Source organism: Orussus abietinus, unplaced genomic scaffold (assembly GCF_000612105.2).
Source record: "Orussus abietinus isolate OABI.00-Male unplaced genomic scaffold, Oabi_2.0 scaffold7, whole genome shotgun sequence".
Lineage (NCBI taxonomy): Eukaryota > Metazoa > Arthropoda > Insecta > Hymenoptera > Orussidae > Orussus > Orussus abietinus.
Genome location: NW_019394453.1, coordinates 88,252 through 106,686, shown reverse-complemented (window position 1 = coordinate 106,686; position 18,435 = coordinate 88,252). Strand labels below are relative to the sequence as shown.

The following is an 18,435-nucleotide window of genomic DNA, read 5'->3' as shown; positions in this document are numbered from 1 at the left end:
GTAACGCCGTTGACCGTGAAGTGGAGCCTGTGTCTACTTTAAAAAAAAAACTTAATCTACATAAAAATTCCCCCCACCCTGCCACCTCTGCGAAATACGTCAATGAATATTTCAAAATATCCTTTGATCGTCCTTCTCTCGGGGAAAAAATTCTACTCTGGAGATAAACGACGTTGCCGTTAAGAAAAGAAAAAAGAAAAAAGAAAAAGGAAAGAAAAAAGCGAGTTTGCAAAGTTGCAATGAAATCGTCGCGAACAGACACCGAGAAAACAAAATACCGAATGTGTACATGTATCCGAGACTATTTTTTGCAGCCCGGTTAGACGGGTTAAACAATTAATGAACGACGGTATATTAATGCTAAACGGTTGAGAAATGTGAAAAATCTAGCAAATAGAAGAAAAAAGAACCGAGCTCGTGTCGGACGCACGTTACAAATTGGCCGTCCACGTGGCATCGATCTCGCGATTGCGCAAAGGCGACGCCAGAGAATTCCCCGGTTATATTTCCATAGATCGCGAATAATCTGCGGACCATATCTGACATTTCCGGCTGTAGTGCCATTTCGACTAACTCGACATTTTCCACCAAAAGCCTCACGGTCCGACGACTGGAATTTCTAGCATTTACATAGGATTTCCATTTGCACCGGACAGGATAACAGCGCGCGCCCTCTGGAGACCTATTATCGGAGCTCTTGGAGGTGTGATAGCGTTTTCCGCCTCGTTTCGTGTATCTATACACGCACGCAACAATGTTCCACCTTATGCAGGCGATGAAAGGTGAAGGAAGATAACATTACATCGAACCAGATTGCATTAAGATCCATTATCTCGAGATAGCGAAGAAAATTAATGGCCGACTGCACGTGGTAACTAACAGGTTTCTAATTTGTACAAAGGACAGGTATTTTAATACAAAATTGAAGTGTAATAATGGATCACATGCGAGTCTAAACGTGCCTCGTTTTTCGTCAAACCCGTCTCAATTTAAATTTCAATTCGATCTTTTTAAAACCTGTCTCGCTGAAATACGCCTTTAATCTCCCACGGGGCAAAAAAGCGCCGCCATTTTTCGCGATCGTTTCCGTTCACCGCGGTCAGAATTTGTCGCATTAACATATCTGGTTTTAATTATCGCGTTATAGGGAACACCTCGCGAGGGACATTTTTAGAAACTCGCCCGGTTTGCCGGTTCAGCTCGCGTGCCTGCACTTTCGCATTTTTTTAATCCACGGTCTAGATCCTCTACTACTTGCCCCGGAGTTGTGAAAAACCGCCCGAAAAATCCTTATCTAGACAGGCCTTCAGCCGAATCTTTTGCTCGACACTCGTTCCCTCTTGCTCCACAATCTCACGAGTCGACCAATCTCCTAATGCAATACCTCTGACAAACGCGCCTGATAAAGGCACGCTAATGAAAATGCCTTGCCCTAACGATTTCGTTTATTCTGGGATAATTAAAATGCCTAAATCGAGCGATCTAATTTGCACATAAGCGGAAAGTTGTATCGCTTGTCGTTAATTAACCGAATATATCGCGTGCCGTTTCTATATACCTTATACAGATGGAGGTAACACAAAAGCGTGGGGTGTCCAGAGGAGGTTAGACAAAGAGATATACTCCATCGTTATACATTTCCAGAAATTCATGTGGAAATGTACAATACATCGCAGCATTAGAAGCTTACGGACCCTTCCTTCTTATCAATAAAATGTAACGCGCACGTAAAGACACTCGGGCACGAGACAGCCAGTATGCGCTTGGCGCGGAACTCATGCGAGGTCTGAGACAATATTCCGTCCAAGATATATCATCACTCTCGTTAAAGAGAAATCCCTAAAAATTACCAAATTTCCCATTATAAAAATAAGTCAAATTACTTTACGTTTTTACTACTCACCCAATCACTTAAATTTCATGGTAGCGATGAGCAATTTGAAGAGTCCTCAAAAATTGGTCTTACTACTCGTATGCGAAATTTTTCATGCGAATCTATTCGTATGCGAGATTTTTCATGCGAATCTATTCGTATGCGAGATTTTTCATGCGAATCTATTCGTATGCGAGAAAATCCGTATGAACTCGAGAATCGGGACCCTGGACACTTGAACGTATGCAAATTCGTAGGAAAAGTCTACGGCGATATTCTCTCCTTTTCCGTACAGTTTACGGACGTTTCGCTTCGCCTTGCTCGTCCCAGGTGGTCGCTTTCTCCGGCGACAGGCAGCGCCCTCCGGCGGGCGTTTTTCGAGGCTCGGCTCGCCGCGTGCGCCTACACGTGCTTGACATTTCCCGCGGCCTGCATTTCCCGCTGGCGGGTTATTATTCACGCGCGACTTGCGACTTGCTGGCAGGTGCGAATGTTTACGTGCTACCCGCGCCGGGAGCACGTAAAGCATAGGCGCGTGCGACACTTTCGTAACGCCGCCCCGACGTTACACGCCAATAATAGCGCGCCCGATTATGCCAGGCCAGCCATCGGGGCCGCCGAAATATGGCCGACTTTGCTCGACGACCGGCAGGTGCATGTGCGATGACGTTACCGTCCGCCCCGCTCATTCAGCTCTCGATTGTCACGCTGAAAGTCACGCACGCTTTCCACCCAAACTTTCCCATAAATGGAGAAAGAGGCGCTTAGTCAGCCGGATTCCATCCGCGTGGCTCGATGGGGAAAAACGTGACGATTGCTCTAAACTCCCGGAGCAAATTGTCTTCAACTTAAGTCTACTAACTTACGTCGAATTTTTTCTACAGTGTAACGTATGTCCCTCTAGTATGTAGAAGCTGACACGTTAACAAATGAGAACCGATCAAAAAGTGAAACTAGTCGACGAACTTTTTTTTTTTTCTTCTTCTTTTCTCCATAGAGTCAAGTATTATTTACGTTCATTTTCGTGTATCGACAATTGACGCAATTTATGCACACCGATAGAAGTGCCCATGTAAATTAACGTAATCATTGGTTATTTCGATGCCATGATATATTGCAGGAAAATTACGTTGTCTCTGTGATGTCACATTCGGCATCGAAGTTAAAGAGACTTCGAAATGTAATATTATATTTAATTCAAGTGAAATTGCATTAATACGGTACATATCCAATGTTAGGTGTATTTATACACTTTCTAATCTGTCATTTTTCCATTTCATGTTTTTCTCGATGAAGCTTCGGCTATGAGAAATGTAAATATCCATCGATTTTTATCAGTGTAAACGTTTACGTTAGGTTTTCACGGTTAATTGATATTTATAATCAGCTTTGTTGGGTTAGTAATGCCCAGAGAATGATTGATAACGCTTCTTTCTAACCTGGGTGTCCAACGCGAGTGGTAGCACTTTTTTTTTATTTTTAACACATTCGATGCGATTTGCGAAATTAAGTGCCTACGGTAAAGTAAACAATTTCACCAATTGGCGTATTTCGCAACGAGTGGGTTAAATAGTTGGAAACCAGCATCGAGGTTACAGCGAGACGTTTCCTCGAGAGTTTCGAATTGTGCGAAAGTTTCGCACTCCTTCAAGTTGTAAAATTGACTTAGTGTGGAGGATCCGTAACGAGAGTCGTAAAAACTACGGACGCGCGAAGAGCCATTAGAGGACGCCTGTCGTAACACGTGTTTGTGCTACTAACGTGACGTTTGTGCTACTAACGTGGTGTTTGTGCTACTAACGTGGCGTTTACACCGTTCGGGAGTTCTTTACCTTCCTTCTCCAAGATAGATCGAAAGTACGATTTAAGATGCCTTTACTTAACGCCTAGAACTTGCTGACAAATCCCAAGTTCACCTGAAACGAGTCTTTAAAGCCTTAATTATCGATTTCCTCGACATAACCTCAAACTACTTGGGATATCAACCGTTTGAATGGAATTAAGGCCTACGCTCGTACGGTTTCTTCGTTCGTGTCGTTCAAGAAAAGCCACCGGAAATTATGCTTTAACCCACAGTTTATTAAATCGTACTAATACGTCGAAACTGTGTTATAAGAACATTGTTATAGCAGGAATGCCGCCATTTTTTCACCGTTCCATATCGAGACCGTATTTTGTGCTATTTGTGCTACTAACGTGGTGTTTGTGCTACTAACGTGGCGTTTACACCGTTCGGGAGTTCTTTACCTTCCTTCTCCAAGATAGATCGAAAGTACGATTTAAGATGCCTTTACTTAACGCCTAGAACTTGCTGACAAATCCCAAGTTCACCTGAAACGAGTCTTTAAAGCCTTAATTATCGATTTCCTCGACATAACCTCAAACTACTTGAGATATCAACCGTTTGAATGGAATTAAGGCCTACGCTCGTACGGTTTCTTCGTTCGTGTCGTTCAAGAAAAGCCACCGGAAATTATGCTTTAACCCACAGTTTATTAAATCGTACTAATACGTCGAAACCGTGTTATAAGAACATCGTTATAGCAGGAATGCCGCCATTTTTTCACCGTTCCATATCGAGACCGTATTTTCAGAGTACCGCGTTATAAAAAAGTTAAGATGACATGAAAATGGCCTCTGCGAAGTTAATCGTTCATGAAACATTTTCTCCGAACTGGGTGTATCGAATCCTTTCAAACTTCACAACGCGAACATAAAGGCTAAAGGAAGGTCCTGCCGCCCATGAATTTCAATTTTTTATAACACAAAAAAATTATGAAAATACCCGTAAACAAATTGTTGAAAAAATGAAATCTCATGGGTCTCAAAACCTTCCTTATAACTTCCATATTGACGAAATAAACGATTCGGTACCCCCTATTCGGGGAAAAGTTTCACGAAGGAAAGCTCTTTGACACCACTCTTTCATATCACTCTAAGTATACGTATATTAAAAAACAAACATTCCCCAAACCTACAAGGTCTTATTAGATTGAGGCAGAACTTCGAGCGGTTAAGGTGATATAAAAGTGTGATATATACACACCGAAAAGTCCAAATATTTATAAAACTTTTCTCCAAATAGGGTGCATCAAATTATCTAAAACATTAACACGTGATTATGGAAGCTCTAAGGAAGAACGCGATGCTCGTGAAATTTCATTTTTTGGAAACAAGAAGTCAAATCTGTATTCATCTCGGACAAGACCCAAAAAAAGATATTATTCTTCGAAAAATGAAATTTCACGAGCATCGCGTTTTTCTCTAGGGCCTCCATAATCTCGTAATGAAGTTTCAACTGATTCGGTGCACCCGATTTGTAGAAAAATTTTATAATTATCTTTACGTTTAATATACATAGAATGACTCTTTCATATCGTCTTAATTTCATTTAAATCGTAAGAAAAAATCGCCCGAATGTATGCCTCGGTTTAATTTATCACTCTCATTAGTCAACTATCGTAATGTTTATTCGAAGGAATTTCCATATCGAGAAAAAGCAACTCTGTCGAGATCAGGCATTGAGATCTGTAGGAGGAGGGCGTGGGGCCGAGAACTCCATCTACGCCGGGGCGACGATCCGAGCGATCCGACAGGTTCGCCATTACGATTACGAGGGATCCGCTTTCCGTCCCGGTAGCAGGTATCCGCCGACACGCACGCGCGTGCACGCGTGCGCCCCTCGCGTAATAACGCGCGAAAGTGAAGGTACGCCGGTCGGTCCGTGGCCATTCTTGCGCGCGTGCGCATAAGAAGTGGGCAGAGAGTAAGGTCGCCGAAGGACGTTCGCTCGCGATCCTTCGAGCCCGGATTCCGATCCGATTCGAAGCCGAGTCGACGAGGCGACACTCCTCGGCGGCCATTTTGCATCGCAAGCACGAGCGACCGGGTCGGGCGGCCATTTTTTCCCACCGCGTTCCTGTCGATCGAGATGGCGACACGCGACACTAATAGCGAGATGAAGTGCCTTCGTGAAAGGAGGGGAAAAAAAGGGAGAGAGAAAAAAAAGAGAAAAGAAGGAGATCGATGCAATCGCGGGAATGAGAAATTAATACGGGAGCGCTCGGCAGGCGGCGCGGTTTCGCGTGTACGTATAAATATCGAGGAAAGAAACTCGGACGCGGGATAGCCGGCGTGCGCTTGGCGCGGAACTCAGGCGAGGCCGGTGGAGGCTGAAGGTACACTAAAGAAAGACTATCTAGTTAAAAGAACCACAATTCCGGTTATTTCAGCTGGATTAAAGTGTTAAGTATGCCGATACTAATTCTCGGACAAGGGTATCAGATATTTCTAGTGAAATATTACACGTTTGCTTTGGCACCTTTTACGGTAAATCCAAAGAGAATTTCTGGCTGGAAGAACGAAGCCTTTCTACTAGAGATTCAGTGGTTCAGGAATCAGATTAAGATAACCATGCATGCAACCAGACTTCGGCAATCAGAATTTCCCAGGTGTATTAAGGCGATGCGAAAGTGGCGTTAATGAGTTCTCGTTTATGAAACTCTTCTCCAAACTGGTTGTACCGAATTCGAATCACACTTTACAATGAAAATATGGAGGGTATAAAGAATGTCCCGGAACTCCCAAAATTACGATTTCTTAAAAATTTCTTCATCGATATTTAAAAAATTTATTATAAAAAATTAAATCTAATGAGTGTAAGGACCTTCCTTATGGCCTCCGCGTTCACTTTGTAAAGTTTAAAATGATTCAACACACGCAGTTCGAAGATAAGTTTCACGATTGACTCCTCGGATGCCACTTTCACATCCCCTTAATCAAACCTTCCGATTAACGATACCCAGAAACCTTTTTACCAGGCTTAATCTAGGCATTAACCGAAGGTATTTCTTTAAAGTACCATCCGGATCTCTTCAAGATGATTTACCTTAGTACACCTACAAACGTTACGTAAAGAAACTCGGGCTCGAGGCAGCCGGCGCGCACTTGGTGCGGGACTCAGGCGACGTCAGTGGAGCTTGCAGCTACCGTTCCAATCTTTCCCAGACAACTCATTATCCTGGCATAATTTCTTTAAGAGCCTTAAGTTGCGAAAGGTTATGGTCTGCATATACATCCTTTGGAAAGGGTTGATTGGCGCCGGAGCAAAGGTCAGGTCAGTTTTTTAACGGGTCGGCGGCTGGGGGGCGGAGTGGAGGAGCTTATCGGCCGAAGGAGATCGATAAGGTCGCGAAGTTCGCGCGGCTCTTGAGGTCGCACGTGTATCCTTGCACGCGTTCACCTCGCGGCCCGCTCACGCGTCGGCCATTGAAACGGGCCGTAAATGAACGACGCTCGGGCCGCTGGTTTACGAGCTCGAAGGTGCGTCCCGTGTCGGAGAGCTTCGCGTAAATACGCGACACTAGGCCGCGCGACGGCGCAGCCTCGTCTATATTTACTATCTCGTATAACGACACGCGCCGCCGTTTAACGATCGCGCGCGTTAATGCGCGCGAAGACGGGCCAAATCGGCAAGATGGCGGCGCGGCGCGGCGCCTCGCGTCGCTCCCCCGTGAATCACCGGGAAGACCGTTCTATTAATAAGACCCGTTTTCACCGGGCAGGTTCGTTTACCGATTCGCGACCGATCGCTTTCAGCCCTGACCTCCTCGAGGTCGAACCTCGACGTAGAGGCAATAAACGCGGCCTAGCAAAATGGCGGCATTCCGGCGAACGCGACGAAAGAAATTTCGAACTGGATATTAAGACGATGCGAAAGTTTCGTCAAAGAGGTCTCGCTTATGAATATGAGCGTACCGAGTCCTTTTACACTGTACAATGTGAATACGGAGGCTATGAGGAAAGTCCTGCCATCGATTTCTTTAATTTCTTCATAGTTATTTCAAAAATTTGTCATAAGAAATTAATTTTCTCGGGTGGCAGGACCTTCTTCCTCATGCCCTCCACGTTCGCGTTGTAAAGTTTGGAAAGATTAGGTACACCCGGTTCGAGGAAAAGTTTCGCGAACGATTGACCCCTCGATGCCACTTTCACAACCCCTTAAAATACGATAAATATTTCTAATAGTCCCTCGTTAAATATTCATATTAAGCTTCCCCTCTCAAGATGCACGATTTACATGCATTACGATGCATCGAGTTATACGAAGACTTCCGGTTTCGGTTTTACAGGTTAGACGCCATTTTCTGCCCGGTAGACGACGTGGATGAGGACGATTATTGTGGATTTACATAGAAATCGTCCATTACGGAGGTTTAATGGGCACATCTTTCCTTCTCGTATCGATAGGTTATGTTCGGTAAATTATTCATAGAGCCGGTATTCAATTATTAGTGGGTACCAAAATGGCGGAGGTTCTGGAAGGCTCTTCTCGCACAGCGGCCTTCCGGGCCGGAGGTCGGCTTTTATCGACTCCGTTGCGTTTATTGTGTCGACGGAATAACAAGGAAGGAGACCTCTTCCTCATCGGCTTCTCCGTGACACCTTTTGTCCAAGGCGAAAACAAAAGTTACCCGCAAACCACCGCCGCTGATAATAAACCACGAGTTTAACGAAGGAAGGCCTAACGAGAGCGCGGCTCGAGTCGGGTCTTCCGGTGCAACGTGCATCTGATATATATAATATNATATATATCACCGGGGAACGGCCCATCGCGAAAGCCTATCATTACAAGAAACCCAACTCTCGGCGGAATTGAACTCCGATCGGCATTACTCTCGCCTTGCATAATATTCCCCGTGACATAATAAACCTGAATACGCGCGCCTTGTCCTCCCGGTCATTATATTCCTTTTATAGAAGAAAAGTGCAGCGCGCTGAAACGGCCATTGACTGACAGACCTTTGCCGGTACTTCTGTCCCCCATTCCCCGGAATTTACGTAACCCGTTGTGTTACAACAAATGCAAGCCTTACGAGATAAATAAAATGCCCGCTTAGCCCCGGTGACCCCCTCGAGGCAAGAAAACTGCAACGGATGCGGATTTCCCCGACGGTCGGGGTAAAGTGCAAGGGTGTTAAATAAAAACCTAGTTGAGATGCCGATCTACAGATATAGGGTCTATGTTGAAACGCCACACTTTTTTATGTATAAGCCCACGTTAGATATTCCAAGTAGGACCATTAAAAGAAGAATTGAAGATACGTTGATGCATAATTCAATTTTAAACAGAGCCTAACTAGGAACCGATAAGAAAAACCTAGATAAAGTCATTTTGGATGCCAAATTAAATATTAACTTGACGTCAACCTATCTTTTAAATAAAAAAAATATATATTTTCCCGTATCAAAAGAAATATTTCTTTGGTTCAATGAGATTTTTCCTCTTCGGTAGGACCTCTTCCATTCATAGCTGAGAACTTCCAATACTCAATTTTCCAGAAATATCATCTTTCCCAAAAATAACAAGTCTAATTACCCTACCTAGCGTATGCAGTATAATAAATAAATCCATAGAATAAAAAGATAAAATGCCTGGAAACTCCTATGAAAGTTCTAATCTAAATACTAGATAGCGTTTCCTTCTCAATTCCCCTCGTGGGAACCTCATCATTTCCCTGTAAATAAATAACCCCATCATCTTATCATCATTACCCTACCTTGCCTATGCAGTATAATAAATAAATCCATAGAATAAAAAAATAAAATGCCTGGAAACTCATATGAAAGTTCTAATCTAAATACTAGATAGCGTTTCCTCCTCAATTTCCCTCGTGGGAACCTCATCATTTCCCCGTAAATAAGTAACCCAATCATCTTATCATCATTACCCTACCTTGCCTATGCAGTATAATAAATAAATCCATAGAATAAAAAGATAAAATGCCTGGAAACTCCTATGAAAGTTCTAATCTAAATACTATCTGGCGTTTCCTCCTGAATATCTTTCACGGGAACCTCATCATTTCCCTGTAAATAANATATATATTTTCCCGTATCAAAAGAAATATTTCTTTGGTTCAATGAGATTTTTCCTCTTCGGTAGGACCTCTTCCATTCATAGCTGAGAACTTCCAATAGTCTAATTACCCTACCTAGCGTATGCAGTATAATAAATAAATCCATAGAATAAAAAAATAAAATCCCTGGAAACTCCTATGAAAGTTCTAATCTAAATACTATCTGGCGTTTCCTCCTGAATATCTTTCACGGGAACCTCATCATTTCCCTGTAAATAAATAACCCCATCATCTTATCATCATTACCGTACCTTGCCTGTGCAGTATAATAAATAAATCCATAGAATAAAAAAATAAAATGCCTGGAAACTCCTATGAAAATTCTAATCTAAATACTAGATAGCGATTCCTCCTCAATTCCCCTCGTGGGAACCTCATCATTTTCCTGTAAATAAATAACCCAATCGTCTCCTAATAGAAACACCTTATCACCGGCTTGCTAATAGATACCTCCCAGATAAAGCAATCCATCCACCCATCTCGCCGGCCATTAATTCCCCGATCGACGAAAGGCCGGGGAATGCGCGTCGCTGCAGCGGCCGTTGACTGTCAGCTCTTTGCAGCGCCGCTAGATGCAGCGCGTGCATCGCGTGCGCCGATCGCCGCGTTCGCATTATTATTGCTCGTGCACGGCGCGCCGCCGTATTTGTATACCGGTCGTCGTAAAAATACTAACCTATATCAAGGGGAGCGCGTGGCGTGCAACGTGACTCGTGGCATGAGCATTGCTCGTGCACCGGTGCACGATATGCAGCTCCTTGTACATTTACGTTTACAACTTAAGGTGAACCGCCGACGCGTGCACCCACCGACGTGCTCTTGGCGCTCTCGCTCTACCCCATTTTATCGACGCTCCTCGTACAAGCCGTTTTAATCGAGACCGTTCAAGAATAGAATTCTTTGAAAATGTTAAACGATAAAGGGAATTATCGCTGAGGTTAATCTTCGATAACGCATACCTAAGAAAAACGTCCCGATAAGACTTTATTGCCCTACCGTACGAGAAAATTACCGTTTCCCAGAAAAACACTCGGAAGACGAAGAAAATACGAAGATAACCTGACTTCTGACTGTGATATATTAAGTGATATATTTAACTCCGTCTAGGTATAGCTCCCGATGTCTGCGAATATAATTTCAAAATTTAGAAATGTTTATTCATTTAATAACAATTTATATATTTAGAGAACGTTCCGACGGACTAATAGATTCGTAAAGGCTCAGTCTTTTACAAGAATTAGATTTTTTAATCGGAAGACTTCCTCTCTCCTGAAGGGTTGATTAGGGCGAAATCCTGAAATTTCTTTTCAGGTATTTGTATGTGTACTTTTTTCAAGTGAAAACCAAGTCGACATCTCAGGAGACTTCGGATATATTAAGAAAATTGTTAAAACATATTTTACTCCTCTTCGCCCCCTTTCAGGGTTGGATTTTAATAAATCTCTTCTTAGTGAGCACCTGTATGACGAACAGAGCCTCGAAATTTTGCCGTTTCTAGGCTTAACGGTTCGAGCTGGACGATAACGAATAAGTCAGTCAGGGAGCTCTTTTATATCCAGATATAAATGTTAAAATATCCACGGATTCCGATATTTCCTCCCATAAAATGTGTGCGGCGCCACCTTGGCATTCCAGCAACAGGAATCCCATCCAGACATTCATAATCCATAGCCCGCGGTAACATTAATTCGCGGCTAATAGCAAAACGCACTTAGAAAAGCACTTGTTAGGGAGTCTCCTCGAGACCAGTTCCCGGTTCTTACCGGTCCCATCCCATTGATCAAATCCATAAATAAGTGAGCCGAGTATGCTTCGCCCGATCTGGTGGGCCATAAACTGCCGATCGACAATGAGAGCTCCCATGTACGCGAGCACTCGCCATATCGGTATCCCCCGTTAATTGCGATTTTTCTCCTCGATTAAATATACGACGCCGCTAATATAACGTATCGCGTAATCGGGTATACGAGCAGCGGTCGGAAAAATCGAGGGCCGATTCCGGATTAATGGCCGCGGAACAGGTTGCGCACCGTCCTTGCATACTGGTGCACTTGGCGCACTTGGGTGTACTCGCCTGCCCTATCGCGGGCCCGCGCTGCATTCCAGGGCCGCGGATCGACTTATTGTTGCTCGTGCACTTTCGATGCACTTATTGTTGCGGATAGGCTGGGCGGTAAGACCGGTTGAACGATCCCCGAGCTTGCGTGTCCTTTGCAAGGAAGGCTCTTGTACCCGGCCGACGTGCCGATAGACGCTCGAGCGATCGACTTACGAGCGAGTGCGAGCGATTATCTCGTCGCGCCTTGTCGCGAGTACTTACTCGCGAGTACTCGCTAGTACTCGCTAGTGGAAGTGCAGCCCAGATCGACTCCCAGCGTGAGAAGGGAAGGCCTCGCGAAAATGAATGGGAAAATCGCTGGGAACGTTAAAGACCCGACGAGAGGCTGGAAAAGACGTGCCGTGGGTGGAATACGCTTTTCCAACGTTTTCTTTTTTTCCTTTTCTTCCAAGTTTATCTCCAAAGATCGATGGTTGCCGCTGCTTGTTGCAACCTCGTATTACCTCGCATTACTTCATGTCAGTGCTGTCTCTTTGTTTTCGCACCGAGACGTTTGCTACACCGTGAGAACGAGAGTGGTGATAATTATTCATGACGTTTATTGCAGGACGCATTTTTAGTGCTTGCGTGTATGGAATTACGTATTAGTCGTGGAGGGAGGGGAGGAGGTATGGAAAACGTAAATGAAGGGTCATGATTCGCCAGGGATTAAAATGAGTCTTGTATTTCCTGAGAAGAAATAATTGTAAGAAGGGAGCGAATAAGGAGCAGTACTCGTGATTAAATGAACGATTATTTTGTCAAAATGATGACAAATGCAATTTATGAAACTTATATTAGAAATCTCATTCGGACACGGTATGCATTAAATGTATAATGCACTCGCGGGTGTATTTAATGTACACGTCGTGTACAATGTTATAATTGAATTTTAAGGATTTCCATTTAAATGTTATAAAACTCAAAACTCGTTCGTACGTTTACGAGAACTGCGTCCTGATGTAAATCGTCATATCAAATGCGTCGTTTTAATATGACTTTGTATACTAAAAGTGTATGAAATTTGAAAATATTTTTACCAGCGCAGGTTGTTATTCGCCGTTTATCTCGGTTAAAAGGGGGACGGATTTTAAGGAAATTAATGTACCGTCACGATGACACCTTTCGTGTCGACTCGTTGTAAACACCTTGCATTTATTTTCCAACTGTATCAGCCTAGAGAACATTACGATTCCGACGGCAGATAGCACTATCTCAAGTCGTGTTTTCGAGACACCAAAGCACCCGCAAGCTTCCTCCTTGGAAAGTATTCCGCTAATTTCAAACATTCGAGTCGCTCGCTAAATCCGAAAAAGCTCCTCAATTTAAATGAAAAAAGTGAGAGACGAATTTCACTTTAATTAACATTTCCATCGCTCTATGTAGCACTATTTTTATGATCTTCCAAATCAAATCCTAATACTAGTCGAAATGTACTCAGATAAAATTTGAGATTAGATGATAGATTAAATTGCATAGATCAAACGCGATTATTAATTTTTGTCATGGATTTCGCCGTGATTAGAGGTAACTATTTAAATCGTAGGCTCTTCAGGGTCATTATCTCTCATTTCTCGACATATTCCGTATTTGCCGATCATCCAGTTTTTCTAAATCCGAATAAGCTCGTCAATTCAAATGAGAAAATGAGAGGTCAATTCTACGATAATTTACATTTCCATGACTCTACGTGACACTAATTTCGTGATCTTCCAGATCAAATCCAAATACCGGTCGAAATCTTAGATAACTATTGTAGATTAAATCGCGCAGATCGAACGCGATGACCTTTTTCGTTTTCCGCGATTCCTTTTTTCGTTAATTTCGCCGTGATAACGGGTAATTGTTTAAATCGTCGTATCTTCAGGGTCATTGTCTCTTATTTCAGATGTGCTCCGTATTTGCCGATCATCGAGATGATCTCGTCGAGAGCCGAGCTTTCGAGAAGTCGCTGACAAAACGAAACGCCCCGTCACATCAGAGAAGACACGTTGCTTCGCTGCCTGCCTTATCACCGATCGCGCGCTTATCATCGAAATTTTCCATCCCGAGTGCGACTATGCCACCTGAATCATTATCTCGCCGTTGTAAAAGGCCCGCGTCTGTGCCTGGCGAAATTACATGCAGAAACTCCGCGAGTCTACTCGAGTGGATATATCCTTGCGTTGACATAAATCACTATCGTGACGCCTTAAAGTACACGTGGAATGTTCACTGACGGCGTTACAATGACTCTGGCGAAGCTCGAAGCCGCTCAAAACCTCGGCGATTTTTTAAGTTCCCCTTTCACCCGAGAGAACGTGTAACTAGCACGTAAAGGTAATTTATTTCCTCGCGTGTGAGCTGCGAAAGAAAAAAAGAAAAATCGAGATCGGTGAAAGTGGATTTTATTGAAATACGAACGCAACAGGTTCCTTCGACGAAACGAAACAGAAATCGGGGAAGGGTTTTCATTTTATTTTTTTATTTTTTTTATTCAATTGAATGCGAATATTTTTGTACGCGAATGCTTTTAAATCCCCGAATAAGTGCATCGACACCCGTTTAAGGAGTTTTGTCATCATCAGATCGAGGAAATCTAAGATCTCCTAAATTGTTTTCGTTTCCGAAAATGGTATGGGAGCTCAACATAATTTACTGCACCTCCACCCTTTTCGTTTCTTTGCTCGCGTGCCTTTTTGCAATGCCGGGGTATTATTAGACCGGAGTCTCGCATCGAGGCGCCGCTGTCGAAAAGCGTGATGTTTGAAAATAGCATCACCCGAGCATCACGATTAACAGAGAAAGTGGTAGGGACACCTTATCGAGGATGGTCTCGCTCAGGTGTGACAACAGCGGAAAGTTTCGCTAGCAAAAGCAAAGATTCGACTATGCTCGAAGAGCGCCTTCCCTAGACGGGTCTTCGGGAAAGAAAAAAAACCATGTAATTGTTTAATACAGGTAAACGGTATGCTTATTATATTCCTTCTCAAGTAACTAATTACTTCATTCGCCGTTAAAACGATAAGCCCGAAAATGGTTGCCGAAAGAATCATTATTTAATTAATACATTACATGTCATTTAACAAATTCAAAATATATAAAATTTAATAAAGGGGTCGAAAGGGGTTAATGTAATTGTATGTAAATATATAATGTAATTACCATTAGGTGAAATTCTATTAATAACTTACAACTTTCTCATTCAATTTTACACACAATAAAATGTCAACCTCTCATATCGATACAGGTCACTTATGATAAGTACACCTTTGATGAATTCAGCTTTTAAAAATACCAATGCCTTTCAATTTTCTTCCACATTTGAATGATTAATCGAATAGGGACCGATGTCACATGAGAATCATTCCGCAATGATGTACTAGGGCATGTTTCAATTAATATTTATACAAGGCCGCGGCTCGCAAAGGTCGAGGTCTGGCAGTGAGTACTTTCAATTTACGCGGAATTTCCACACGGATGAGGTAATTTGTACACCGCCAAGCACTGATGTGACTCTTAAGGTGATGTGAAAGTGGCGTCAAAGATGTCTCGTCTATGAAATTATTCTCCAGACTGAGTATACCGAATAATTTCAAACTTTGCAACATGAATACAGAGACTATAAGGAGGGCTCAGACCTCCATGAAATTTCATTTTTTTTTTGTTTAAATTTGCTTATGGACATTTTCAAAATTTCGTACAAAAAATGAAATTTCATGTCAAGACCTTACGACTTACATATTCGCGTTGCAAAGTTTGAAATGATTCGGTACATCCAGTTCGGAAAAAAGTGTCATGAACGATTAACTTCTCAAATGCCACATCACATCAGATGCGCCCGCGTGTGAATGCTCCCATTAACTTCTGATCATTGGCGAATCCACAGAAGTGATTACAAAATGGAAGGGAAAAAAATGTCAAGTTCTTCCCATTCTCCGAGCGTAGAGAATTCCTTGGAACGTGGGCACAGAAAGTGCGAAGAAGTAGCCCGTGGACAGCCCGAGTTCCGGATTCTGGGTGTGAATAATTTACGTGACCGCGCCAGGGTCAATGAGATGCCAAAGTAGAAAGAGTCAGGTCGGGTCGGGTCCGAACTAGGAGAAAATCCTGGAGCTAGCCAGACCGTTCCAATTTCCACGACAAAGGAATTTCGAAAGGCTCGAGAGACAGGGAATTCCAAATTCGACCAGAGGCCCCGACCCGGAATGCAAGAGGGATCTGATCGATTTGTAATTCTTTATCAGGCCTTCCCCCCGTATCGCGCGATAATCGGCGCAATGATCGGACCATTTTCGACCGACTCGTTTCCGAGAGAAATCTCGAGTGTCGGGAATTTCGTGTTTACCAGCTTGTTTGGAGCCGAGTGGAAACGTTGGCGCGATTTACTCGACGCAATTAGATAGCATTAAGTAGGCATCTCGCACGACCGATCGAGAAGACATGCGACGTGCCCGGCTCCATTTTAAGCAAGAAAAAAATAATAATAATAAAGCCGAAAATCTCATAACCCAATACCCAAGCTCCATGGACCGAATAGAGAAATACCCTTCTCCTGCTCTAGCTCGTCGCGGAAACATTTATCAAAAAAGAAGCTCTCCAAAAATGATAAGCACCGCGCACCCGAGCTATCCCACGCATCAAGATTTTCTCCTCCAGATCAGGCCTCCCTTTCCCCTAGATCCTCAACGTGATCGACGCGATCGGAGTTGCATGGATTCCCGATACGGGACTTTTCCGTCCCGATTATCTCGAGAAATGGGCCCGCGAAAGAGGATTCGGCCTTCCCTTGGGATAACCAGCGAGCGACCAACAATCTATAATTCATATCGGGCGGCCATTGTCTCGACGCCCACTCGGAAATTTCCTATCGAGGCCCGAAAGTGACACGAACGTGAAGTGTTTACTGATCAGGAGGACGGAAACGTCGGCGACTTTTTCCGTCGAAACGCGAAAACGTCTTGTGACACTCGGGACGAGCATCGACCCATTCGCACCTAATCTCTCGATGCATAAAAACGTCCGGATGGAGCTACTCTTTGGATCAGTGTTTTGACTCGCATGCGAGGATCCCGAACGACTTCTGATCCCCGATCAGGCCTCGTCGTATGGGAAACCAGCCGAGGCAAATGAAATCGCACCAGAGGGGACGGGCGTGTTCACACAATGACGATCTCGAGGCCGCTTAGGCACGTCGCGTACACACTTATGTCATTCCGAGCGAATCTGGTCTGTTGTTGTGGTTCCTTTCCATGACGCAAATACTCTCCCGGCTACGTAAGTGCTTTCTGCATCAAAAGCATCCGCCTCTGCCGGACGCGACATTGCTTCGACCATTTGTGTCCTTCTTGAGACGATTCCGAACGAATGCTGTGCTAAATGTGTGAATGGATCATATCAATTTGAGATGACTCGAAAAAAGAGTGCTTTCTACATCAAAAGCATCCGCCACTGCCGGACGCGACATTGCTTCGACCATTTGTGTCCTTCTTGGGACGATTCCGGACGAATGCTGCACTAAATGTGTGAATGGATCATATCAATTTGGGATAAATTGAAAAAAAGTGGTTTCTGCTTCAAAAGTATCTGTCTATGCCGGACGAGAACCTGCTTCGACTGTTTGCGTCCTTCTTGGGGCGATTCCGAGCGAATGCTACGTTAAAGGTAGAAATGGATCACATCAATTTGTGATGAATCGAAAAAAAGAGTGCTATCTGCTCCAAAAGTATCTGTCTATGCCGGACGAGATCCTGCTTCGACTATTTGCGTTCTTCTTGAGACGATTCTGAACAAATACTGCGCTAAATATATGAGTGGATGATTTCAATTTGGGATAATTGAAGAAATATGCATTCTGTATAGAAAGCATCCGCCTCTGTTGAATGAGACATTGCTTCGACCATTTGCGTCCTTCTTGGGGCTATTCCGAGCGAATGCTACGTTAAATGTATGAACGGATCATATCAATTTGGGATAAATTGAAAAAAGTGCTTTCTGCTTCAAAAGTATCTGTCTATACCGCACGAGACCCTGCTTCGACTATTTGCGTTCTTCTTGAGACGATTCCGAGCAAATGCTGCGTTAAATGTATGAATGGATCGTATCAATTTGGGATAAAACGAAAAAAAAAGTGCTTTTAACTTCAAAAGTATCGCCTATGCCGGACGAGATCCCGTTTCGACTATTTGCGTCCGTCTTGGGACGATTCTGAACAAATACCGCGCTAAATATATAAGTGGATGATTTCAATTTGGGATAATTGAAGAAATATGCATTCTGCATAGAAAGCATCCGCCTCTGTTGAATGGGACATTGCTTCGATCATTTGCATCCTTCTTGGGGTTATTCCGAGCGAATGCTACGTTAAATGTATGAATGGATCATATCAATTTGGGATAAATTGAAAAAAAGTGGTTTTTGCTTCAAAAGTATCTGTCTATGCCGCACGAGACCCTGCTTAGACTATTTGCGATCTTCTTGGGACGATTCGGAGCAAATGCTGCGTTAAATGTATAAGTGGATGATTTCAATTTGGGATAATTGGGAAAAAAAAATGGGCATTCTGC

At 43.5% G+C, this 18,435-nt stretch overlaps 1 protein-coding gene across 1 annotated transcript in view; it reads right to left on the bottom strand.

The window, feature by feature from the left end:
• Positions 1-18,435, bottom strand: part of LOC105704018 (hairy/enhancer-of-split related with YRPW motif protein 1) — a 49,519-nt gene that overhangs the window by 24,031 nt on the left and 7,053 nt on the right. The window lies entirely within an intron of this gene.